General features: G+C 40.1%; 1 pseudogene; it reads left to right on the top strand.

Moving 5' to 3' along the window:
• The first annotated feature begins 10,909 nt into the window (after positions 1-10,909).
• On the top strand, positions 10,910-11,850 carry LOC131760422 (transformer-2 protein homolog beta pseudogene; annotated as a pseudogene).
• Positions 11,851-12,451: the final 601 nt, after the last annotated feature.

Below are 12,451 nucleotides of genomic sequence, written 5' to 3'. Positions count from 1 at the left end.
AGACTCACTGACTTCAGACTACACTACAAAGCTACAGTAATCAAGATAATATGGTACTGGCACAAAAACAGAAACATAGATCAATGGAACAAGATAGAAAGCCCAGAGATAAATCCACGAACCTGTGGTCAACTAATCTATGACAAAGGAGGCAAGATATACAAGGGAGAAAAGACAGTCTCTTCAATAAGTGGTGCTGGGAAAAGTGGACAGCTACATGTAAAAGAATGAAATTAGAACACTCTCTAACAACATACACAAAAATAAACTCAAAATGGATTAAAGACCTAAATGTAAGACCGGACACTATAAAACTCTTAGAGGAAAACATAGGCAGAACACTCTGACATAAATCACAGCAAGATCTTGTTTGATCCACCTCCTAGAGTAATGGAAATAAAAACAAAAATAAACAAGTGGGACCTAGTGAAACTTCAAATGTTTTGCACAGCAAAGGAAACCATAAATAAGATGAAAAGACACCCCTCAGAATGGGAGAAAATATTCACAAACGAATCAACAGACAAAAGATTAATCTCCAAAATATATAAACAGCTCATGCATCTCAATATTAAAGAAACAAACAACCCAATCCAAAAATGGGCAGAAGACCTAATCAGACATTTCTCCAAAGAAGACATACAGATGGCCAAGAAGCACATGAAAAGCTGCTCAACATCACTAATTATTAGAGAAATGCAAATCAAAACTACAACGAGGTATCACCTCACACCAGTTAGAATGGGCATCATCAGAAAATCTACAAACAACAAATGCTGGAGAGAGTGCAGAGAAAAGGGTATCCTCTTGCACTGTTGGTGGGAATGTAAATTGATACAGCCACTATGGAGAACAGTATGGAGGTTCGTTAAAAAACTAAAAATAGAATTACCATATGATCCAGCAATCCCATTACTGGCATATACCCAGAGAAAACCATAATTCAAAAAGACACATGCAGGGCTTCCCTGGTGGCGCAGTGGTTGCGAGTCCGCCTGCCGATGCAGGGGACACGGGTTCGTGCCCCGGTCCGGGAAGATCCCACATGCCGCAGAGCGGCTGGGCCCGTGAGCCATGGCTGCTGAGCCTGCGCGTCCAGAGCCTGTGCTCCGCAATGGGAGAGGCCACAACAGTGAGAGGCCCGCATACCGCAAAAAAAAAAAAAAAAAAAAAAGACACATGCACCCCAATGTTCACTGCAGCACTATTTATAATAGCCAGGTCATGGAAGCAACCTAAATGCCCATCGACAGATGAATGGATAAAGAAGTCATGGTACATATATACAATGGAATATTACTCAGCCTTAAAAAGGAACGAAATTGAGTCATTTGTTGAGATGTGGATGGGCCTAGAGTCTGTCATACACAGTGAAGTAAGTCAGAAAGAGAGAAACAAATATTGTATAGTAACACATGTATGTGGAACCTAGAAAAATGGTACAGATGAACCGGTTTGCAGGGCAGAAGTTGAGACACAGATATAGAGAACAAACGTATGGACACCAAGGGGGGAAAACCGCGGTGGGGTGGGGATGGTGGTGTGTTAAATTGGGTGATTGGGATTGACATGTATACACTGATGTGTGTAAAATTGATGACTAATAAGAACCTGCAGTATAAAAAAAGAAACAAAGAAAACAACTAATACTAAACTTTCTTTGGTTATTTGTATGGAAATATGTTAATAAATGTTTTAGACATTAAATGAAATTTCTAAAAATCTTATATGTTCTGGTATAATGTTATAAGTCATAATTCTAGTTATTACTTTAAAATGTATATCTCAGAAATAACTAAAAAGAAAAAAATACAGTATAAACAAGAGATGTTCATGTTTCAGTGCAGTTCAAATATCAGGTATAAAGAACCCCCAGTAAGAAAAAGAATCCTATATCTCTTACCAGAATGTGGTCAGGTCTTGGGTGCTTTGCTAGCTGCAAGACACTTTTATTGTTAAGAAGATAGAGGCTGTTTAAGAGGGATGAGAGCCAAAAAATTTTAAGTACTTGTATGTGTTAAGAACAGTGCTAGGCTATCTCATGCTTTCTATCAGTCAAGGCTCACCATTTTACATATGTGAAAAGCGAAGTTAAAAGTGTTTTACTGGGCTTCCCTGGTGGCGCAGTGGTTGAGAATCCGCCTGCCGATGCAGGGGACGCGGGTTCGTGCCATGGTCTGGGAAGATCCCACATGCCACGGAGCGGCTGGGCCTGTGAGCCGTGGCCGCTGAGCCTGCACGTCCGGAGCCTGTGCTCCACAACTGGAGAGGCCACAACAGTGAGAGGCCAATGTACTGCAAAAAAAAAAAAAAAAAAAAAGTGTTTTACTAACTTACTAAAAGGCACGCAACCTGTAAATTCGAGCAATATTCAATCCCAAATCTGTCAAACTGAAGTTTGAGCTAATACTTGAGGTTAATAAAAATAGCACTAAATTAAACAGAGATATTTTTTATTTCATACTCTTTCACTAACACTCTTTGGAGATCAATCATTTCATTTATATGGGCCTTCGTTTTCACAACTATAATAGTTGGAAGCTTGACTAGATGGTCTCTACGTAGTCTTCCAGTTCTAAAATGTTCCACTAATTTGGATTCCTATAATAATTGCCCTTGCAATATATGCATGCTGCCACCAAGTAGCAGTAGAGAGTACTAGTTCCTTTTTTATCCTTAGTGGGGAGTGCATTTTGACATCAGACTTATCTGTCAATAGTACAAGTTGTTAATATAACTATAAAATAACAAAATAATCTGGTATTATTTCCTGTAAGGCAGAAGCTTTACATTGTGTCTATGAATTGTATCAGAATCACCTGTAGGTTTCTAAACAAAGATGAAATCCAGAGCCCATTGAATGAGAATCTTCCGAGACAGACTTGGGCATCTGAATTTTTGGGCTCTCATCATGTGTGTATTTTATTTTATTTTATTTTTTGCCTATGTACAATATTTGTCACATCCTCTTGAATCTTTAACAATTTCTTTTTGTTTTAAAATTTTAGAATATTTCATACTCTTCACCTACTTTTCATAAGCTGTTATCTATTATGTTTATTCAATCTTGTGCTTCTTCTGGTTAAGGCTTCTTTTTTTCTTTTTTTGGGGGGGGCCCTGCCTCATGGCTTGCAGGATCTTAGTTCCCTGACAGGGGATTGAACCCCAGGCCCCCAGAAGTGAAAGTGCTGAGTCCTAACCATTGAACCACCAGAGAATTCCCAAGACTTCTTTTTTAAATGACTTTTTTTCCCATTATAATTCATTCCTGGGATCACTTTCATGTGTGAACATTAAACCAACCTTGCATTACTAGAATAAAGCCACTTTGATTGTGATATATGATTGTTTTACATACCATGGATATACTTTGTGCTTTTGTTTACACATTTTGCATGCATGTTCAAAAGTGAAAGTGCCCTGTTATTCTATTCTTGTAATATTCTTTTTAGTTTTGATGTGAAACTTATGTTGGCCTTATAAAAATCTTGAGCAATATATACTTTTCTGTTTCCTGGAAGATTTTTATGTAAGACTACTGGTATTTCTTTCCTAAATATTTGGAAGAATTTACTTGGAAAGCCATTTATCCCTGGAAATCATTTTCTGTAAAGGTACTTAATTATGCAAACAACTTTCTGAGTAGATATAGATTTTTTGGATTTTTTTTTCTTGGGTTAGTCTTGTTAGGTTGCATTTTTAAGAATTTGTAATTTTGGATGAATTTTCAAATTTATAAATGTAAAATTATCATTATTTTAACAGCTTTATTGGGATGTAATTTACATACCAAAATTTCAACCCTTTAATGTATACAGTTCAGTGGTTCTTAGTGTAACCACTAAAAGACTTGTGTAACCATCACAACAATCCAATTGTAGATTTTTGTCCCCCCACAAAAAAACCCATTATGCATTAACAATGTTTTTTCATTCTCTTCAACCCTCTCAGTCCTAGGCAACCACTAAGTAATCTACTTTCTGTCTCCACAGATTCATGATTCTGGGCATTTCATATAAATGGGACCATACAATATGTGATCTTTTGTGAGTGGCTGCTTTCACTTTACATAATGCTTTCATAGTTCATCCATGTTGTAACATGGATCAATATTTCATTCCTTTTTATAGCTGAATACTATTCTATTATACAGATATTCCACATTTTGTTTATTCATTTGTCAGATTGACATTTGAATTATTTCTACCTCTTGCTTTTATAAATATGCTTCTATGAACATTCATGTACAAGCTTTTGTGCAGACATAAGTTTTTATTTCTGTTAGGTAAATATTTAGTACTAGAACTGCTGGGTCATAGGGTAATTCTAAGTTTAACACTTGGAGGAACTGTCAAGCTGTTTTGTAAAATGGCTGCACCATTTTACATGTGGGTTTCTATACCTTGTCTTATAGCCTAGCATGTCACCTATGCTGGAAAACGTTTCACATGTAGTTGAGAAGGATGTGTATTTTACTGTTCTGTTGAGTGTTCTGTAGACATTTATTAGGTCTTGCTAATTCATATGTTGATCTTCTGCCTAATTGTTCTATCCATTATTGACTGTGGACTACTGAAGCCTCTACCTAATGTTGCAGAATTATCTATTTCTTCCTTCAATTCTTCATGTATTCTGGTATTTTCTTCGTCATGTATTTTGGTTTTATCTTATTTGGGACACATCTAAATAATTTTTGTATTTTCCCATTTCTTAGCATAAAGTGTCCGTTTTCATATCTAGCAAACTTTTTTAAAGTGTAGTGTATTTTTTTTTGGTGCTAGTATAGCCACTTCAGCATTCTTATGGTTGCTGTTTTCATGATGTATATTTTTTCATCCTTTTACTTTGTACCCATTAGATCCAAGGAGTGTCTCCTACAGAAAACATTTTTTTAAACCCAGTTCGACAATATCTGCCTTTTGATTATATTGTTTAATTCATTTACATTTAGTTTTTATTATTGACATGGTAGAATTTATTTATGTCTATCATTTTAACTTTGGCTTTCACCATGTCTCTTTTTTTACTGCTGTTGTTCCTCCATTTTCCTTTTATATTAAGTGGATATTTTCTGCTATAACATTTAATTCCTTTAATGATTAGTAACCACTTTTTTTTTTTTTTTTTTTTTTTTTTTTTTTGCGGTACGCAGGCTGCTCACTGCTCTGGCCTCTCCCGTAGTGGAGCACAGGCTCTGGACGCGCAGGCTCAGCGGCCATGGCTCACGGGCCCAGCCACTCTGCGGCAAGTGGGATCTTCCCGGACCAGGGCACGAACCCGCGTCCCCTGCATTGGCAGGCGGACTCTCAACCACTGCGCCACCAGGGAAGCCCTGTAACCACATTTTTTGAGTAATGGTTGCTCTAGGGCTTATGTAATACATCTCAGAATGTCTTCAGAGTTATACTAGCTTCATTCCAGTGAGAAACAGAATCTGTACTTTTATATACTTATGTAATAAATCTCAGAATGTCTTCAGAGTTATACTAGCTTCATTCCAGTGAGAAATAGAATCTGTACTTTTATAGAGCTGTATGCCTTCCCCTCTTTTTTGTTTTTATTACATTTATATATGTTACATATTTAACAACATATTATTATAATTATTACTTCACACAAGCTTATCTTTTAAAGGAGCTTAAAGAAGAAAGTAGAGGAAATAAATATTTATAGAGTTTGTTGGTTTAATCTATTTATTTACCATTTCTGGTTCTCTTCCTTTCTTCCTGCGGATTCAGCTTATGATCTAATGTCATTTTTATTCTAATACAGCTTTGTTCTCACTGCCTTCTTTGTGCCATATAATCAAATATATGATATTTCTTTATGTTATATACAGAACAATCCAAATATAGTCATACTGTTTATGCACTTACTTTTCAAATTAGTTAAGAGAAGAAAGGAGAAGAAATTTAAAATTACATTATCTTTTATAATTCCCTACACAACTGCTCTAGTCAGCATTCTTTTTTTTTTTTTTTTTTTTGTGGTACACGGGCCTCTCACTGCTGTGGCCTCTCCCGTTGTGGAGCACAGGCTCCGGACGTGCAGGCTCAGTGACCATGGCTCATGGGCCCAGCCGCTCTGCGGCACGTGGGATCTTCCCGGACCGGGGCACGAACCCGAGTCCCCTGCATCGGCAGGCGGACTCTAAAGCACTGTGCCACCAAGGAAGCCCCAGTCAGCATTCTTTGTTTTGTTTTTATGGCTTGAGCTATCGTTTGAAGAACTTCCACTACTATTTCTTGTGAAGCCCATGTGATAACAATGAATTCACTGTTTCTGTTTCTGTTTCTGTGTTACGGTACAGTATTGATGATAAGTTGTGGAGTGGTAGGAAAAACTAAAATGCGATGTACTGTATAATGTATGTTTTACTGAAGTGGCTTTGTCAAATTCTAATGATTTATGATGGAAGTCACCTAAAGGTAACATCACAATTCTCTAGGAATATTCTGTAGAATGCTAATGTTAATGATGAATACGTGAATCCCAAATCTTTCATTTGTATTGACCTTATCATCGTTAACTCTTCTCCCAACAATGCCATAACTAGAGTTGACTTCTAAAGTATACCTTCCTCTTTTCCCATAGAAATTGTCCCACAATTTCAAAAAGTGCTCAAAGGTGAAAAAGCGAATATGACGTTTATCACGTTTGCAAATGCCAATGAAAATGCTAAGGTAACACTGTCCAAAATGCAATATTCTTCTGTGAGAGCACCCAACTTTAAACAAATACACATATTCTAAATACAGCGTAGATCTGTGACACGTTTTGGGCAATGAAGTGTGAGCAGACATGATGGCCTTAAATGAGCAGCAGAGGCTTTAAACGGGCTTGTGTGGTTGGACTCACCTCTTATGTTTCAGTGAATGTTGTGAGATGACAGGGTCTGGGAGCTGCAGCCTCACAGCTGGGCTCCAGAGGAAGATGTGTGGGACAGACCTCAAACTGACCCAAAACACAGAGCAAAAGCAGCCATGTAGAGGTCTAAAAGAGAGCCACTGCAGCTAGCCCATATGTCTTAAGAAAAATAAATTCTTGTTTATGTAACTGAGTTTTGGGACGATTTGTTCCAAAGCATTATCACAGCGAGAGCTGACTAATACAACATCCTCCAAAGCTTTGTTATGTACATGGCTGCCACCGTGCATACATGTAAGGCAACTGTGTACTCAAATTTTGAGAATTCTTGAACTCTTGGTGCCTCTTCAACACAATGTACATGGCTAAAGTTTCCCCAAACAACTTCACTAATGTACCACAGATCTCCCCAAACTTTTATTACATGTAATGCAAAGTTCTTTTTATTCATTTTCTGCTTCTACCTAGTTAAAATGCTTTTTATGAATCTAAAAGGATGGAAAATTCGAACAAAACATCTTTGTGGATAGTTGTTATTCACAAAGGAAAATTACAAACAAAATAGGCATTTCACCTGAGTGTAGAGCACTGATGCCCCTAGTGCCTCTAAATGCCAAGTGAACAAAGGCACTTAATACATAATGAATCCTGCTCTCTCCACTTGAGAGGGAGAGCAAGCTATTCTAACGTGGTGGTGGGATGCTCTTAGCAGCTATTTGCAACATTCTGTGAGCCTGAACACTGTGTAGCTACAAAGAAACCTTTTATCTAAGGAAACTAACTAAAGAAACTTGAAAGTGGAAAAAGAGAGAAAGAATGAGAGAATACCCTTCTCATGGTGACTCATTCACTTATTCACTCATTTACCGAATATTTACTATGTGTATAGTACTGTGCTGAGAACTGCACAGAACACAGAGACGTACCCCTGGTCTCAGGGATGTTAGATATCAGAGAGGGAGATAAGATGTAGATGCCTTATGGCAGTTCTACATATGTCTTGTTAAACTATTTACAAGTTTTGGGGAGAGAAGGGATCCATAAGTTGCTTGGATTCTCAATGAAGTTTTCACAGAGAAGGAGGTGCAAAATAGATTGACTAGAAAAAAAATTAATGTCATAGGTAGATATGAAAGAGAGCAAAGATGCAGAGACAATTAGACCCAGTTATTTTTTTAAAAGTCTCGAAAGTGAAATTAAAGCCAAATTATGGAGGGTATTGAATTTCAATCTTAAGAGTTTGGCTGTATTGTGTTGGCAATGCGTGTCATGCATGTTTTGGAACAGGGCAATGGCATAATCCAAGAACCTTGGGAGGTGTAATAGAGGTTGCAGGGAGGAAGATAGGAAGACATGTTATTCTCTGAAGCAATCATCATAATCCAGGTGTAAAATAATAAATGGTAGAACCAGAGTAATGACAAAACAGATGGAAGGGAGGAGTATTAGAGACAATATAAAGAAAAAGTGTCAGGGCTTGGTCATTGGTTGGATACATTCATTTCTCCATTTAACAAATGTATCAGTAACTGTACTAGTCGCTGAGGATGAAAGAGTAATCAAAACAGACATGATGTCTTCCTCACAGACCATATGGTAAACACCTATCTAAAACTGGATGTGAAATGTGATGAAGGCTATAAGCAAGAGGTACCTGATGTTATGTGAGCTACGGTAGAGGGGGGTGATGAGCTGAGTAGGTAAGGGGATACTTTCTTGACAAAGTGACACATGAGAAGAGATGAGAAAGATGAGGAGGCATTAATCAGTTGCAGACTAAACAGAAGGACATTTCATGCAGAGAGGCAGTATGGGCAATGCGCCGTTGTAAGGATGCAGGCCTGAAAGGAGGCCACTGTGGGCTGGATGATTGAGAATGAAAGGAAGGAGGTGCAAGACGAGGCTGCAGAGATCATGCTCCATCCTGCCCAGGGGATGCCCTGCCCTGCAGACTACTGCACCCATTGTGCCAGTACACAACAGGATGAGAAGGTTGCTCTAGAATGTAAGTCAACACCCTGCTTCGTTCATCAAGCAAATCTTGCCTGTTAAACCAAACAGTATATCTAGTGGACATATGATTTACATTGTGAAGCAAGCTCCTTATCTTACAGAACGGCAACAGTTCTCTACCGGCAGCCAGGCTGTGACTCCACATTTTAGACCACTGTGAAGAGGTTTGTCTTTATCCTAAGAGCAATGGACAGTCACAGAAGGATTTGAAGAGGAGGGGGTGGTGCCTGCGTCATGGAACATGGATTGGAAGGCAGCCAGAGTCAGCAGAAAGAAGATGAGGAAGTGCATGTCTGAACCCTTACTTTCTTGGTGAAAGAAGAGGTATCCTCTTCAGGTGAGAGAGCAAGGACACAGAACAGAGTCTAGTGAGTGGGACATGAAAAGAGTGGAGAAAGAGTCATTTTTAACAGCCATAAGTAAGGGAGTAGAAAAAAGAAATGGACACCAATGTCAGTTAAAATAAGAAAGCCTATGTTGTTGACATAGTTCTGTGACTGCATCTAACAAAACGCATTGCTCTGAAAGCAGGTCCAGAGAAGGTGAACGTTATAGATGAGCAAAAAACATCTCCACTGAGGTTTCATGGGAAGGTAAAATGGCTTGGCAGTCTGGGTATAATGTTGTCATGATGGACAACTTGACATTCCCTGTCAAGTACAGGGAATCAGAGGTAAAATGATAAAGTGTACATGAACTACATAGATCTTTACGTGTCAGCATGGATGAACCGAGCAAAGATAACACTAAATAAAGTAACAAGAGAAAACGTAGTAGAATACTATATGTTGTTTAAGCATACTTTAAAATGTAGCCTAAATATAAAGACATCCATGGCAGTGATGGAGACCAAGTTCAGAAGAGTGCTTGCCCAGGGTCAGCTGAGGAGTGGCTGTGTTTGGGAAAGTGGTTATAGCAGCCTCTTCAACAGGAATGGTAATGGTTCACTTTGCATGCTGGCTGGAGGATGGAGGAGTGTCTGCAATGTTATAACGTTAGCACGCTGCATGTAAAAGCCATGGCTGACCACATCTAGGGGATCTGATGCGTGGGAGCTTGTAGTGGGTGGAGGCATCCAGAAGGTGATGGTAGAAGAGGAACGTTGTACACGTAACGCCTAAGGCCTGACCAGAGGACGACCACTGTTCTAGAAACTGGACACAAGTCCAACTTCTACGGCCAATGTTAAAAGTCAAACTGAGGCATATTTAAAATATTAACAGTTTATGTGAGCAGAAATAGAATCAATTCATGCACCACCAAAGCGGAAGTGGTGAGGAGCACTCCAGCCACAGGAGCTGCAGAGATTTTTTATTTTAAAAGGGCAGAAGCAAAGCAAGGAAATTACTGACTTGCTATAGCTTTAAAGCCTAGTTGGCGGTTTGTGACTGGTTGTCCTCAGCGGTGTTCGTCACCCTGAGGCGTTGACAGGCTTAGATTTTGGTTGGTTTACGTAGGCGGCCACATCACTAGAGCCACCGCAGGCTAACGGCCTCCTTGCAGGGTTAATTTACTAACAGCAGTTGTCTGAGTCCTTCCTCTTACTCAGTCACTTCACTTCCTACGCCTCAGTTTCTCTTCTGTAAAGTGGATATTCAGTAGTAAATTTTCCTTGGAGTTGTCAGTACAAAACAAAGTGATTATTAGTAACCACGATCATGTCCTGAATGCATGGAACACGTCACCATTTGCCAACCACCGTGTCAAGTCAGCAGAAACTACAGAAATTCAGAGCTCTCCGCAGAAATTCACACACCCGTGCACCAGGTAACGGACCACAGGCAAACGTTCACTCAGCCTTTCATGTGTCCCTCACGGAGTGCACGATCTCTCCTGGGCGGGGCGAGCACAGACATTTATCCGGGAGTTTAACTACTTTTAAAATGCGCGAGTTTGGGGAGACTTAGAGCCCGAGCGGAGGCGGTGCGGAGCGTTTCTCCTCTCAGCGGCTCGGGAACCAGTGCGTGGTGCGGGGCTGCGGCTGAGCCTCTAGATAGAAGGCGCAAGAGGTTGCCAGCTTCGTTTGAAGCACGTCGGGCGTCAAGAGCAGCTAGAAGTCATGAGCGACAGCGGCGAGCAGAACTACGGCGAGCGGGAATCCCGTTCTGCTTCCAGAAGTGGAAGTGCTCATGGATCTGGGAAATCTGCAAGGCGTACCCCTGCAAGGTCTCACTCCAAGGAAGATTCCAGGCGTTCCAGATCAAAGTCCAGGTCCAGATCTGAATCTAGGTCTAGATCCAGAAGAAGTTCTCGAAGGCATTATACAAGGTCACGATCTCGGTCCCGCTCCCATAGAAGATCCCGTAGCAGATCTTACAGTAGAGATTATCGAAGACGGCATAGCCACAGTCATTCTCCCATGTCTACTCGCAGGTGTCATGTTGGGAATCGGGCAAATCCTGATCCCAACTGTTGTCTTGGAGTATTTGGATTGAGCTTATACACTACAGAAAGAGATCTAAGAGAAGTGTTCTCTAAATATGGCCCAATTGCTGATGTGTCTATTGTATATGACCAGCAGTCTAGACGCTCAAGAAGATTTGCCATTGTATATTTTGAAAATGTAGATGATGCCAAGGAAGCGAAAGAGCGTGCCAATGGAATGGAGCTTGATGGACGTAGGATCAGAGTTGATTTCTCTATAACAAAGAGACCACATACCCCAACACCAGGAATTTACATGGGGAGACCTACCTATGGCAGCTCACGCCGTCGAGATTACTACGACAGGGGATATGATCGAGGCTACGATGATCGGGACTATTACAGCAGGTCATACAGAGGAGGAGGTGGAGGAGGAGGAGGATGGAGAGCTGCTCAAGACAGGGATCAGATATACAGAAGACGGTCACCTTCTCCCTACTATAGTCGTGGAGGATACAGATCACGTTCCAGATCTCGATCATACTCACCTCGTCGCTATTAAAGCATGAAGTTGAAGACTTTCTGAAACCTGTCCTAGAGTTGGGATATTGTTTGTGGACAATATTTTTTATTGTCTCCTGTTTAAAAAGTGAACAGTGCCTAGTTCTGAAGTTAGGTGACTTTTACACCTTTTATGATGACTACTTTTGGTGGAGTTGAAATGCTGTTTTCATTCTGCATTTGTGTAGTTTGGTGCTTTGTTCAAAGTTAAGTGTTTTCAGAAAAGTATGTTGGTTTTTTTTTTTTTTTTTGCGGTATGCGGGCCTCTCACTGTTGTGGCCTCTCCCGTTGCGGAGCACAGGCTCCGGACGCGCAGGCTCAGCGGCCATGGCTCACGGGCTTAGTTGCTCCGCGGCATGTGGGATCTTCCCGGACCAGGGCACGAACCCGTGTCTCCTGCATCGGCAGGCGGATTCTCAACCACTGCGCCACCAGGGAAGCCCCAGAAAAGTATGTTTTGCATGTATTTTTTTACAGTATAAATTTTGACTGCTGAGAAGTTTCTATTGTACAAAACTTCATTTAAATGGTTTTTCTACTGAATCCAGGGTATTCTGAAGATCGAAGCCTGTGTGTAAAATGCTACCAAATGGCAAAAACCAACAATAAAGTTTGGTTTTTACTTTTCTTTCGAATATATCAATGG

This window comes from Kogia breviceps, chromosome 7 (genome assembly GCF_026419965.1).
Source record: "Kogia breviceps isolate mKogBre1 chromosome 7, mKogBre1 haplotype 1, whole genome shotgun sequence".
NCBI classification, from domain to species: Eukaryota; Metazoa; Chordata; class Mammalia; order Artiodactyla; family Physeteridae; genus Kogia; species Kogia breviceps.
This window is presented reverse-complemented; position numbering and strand designations above follow the sequence as displayed.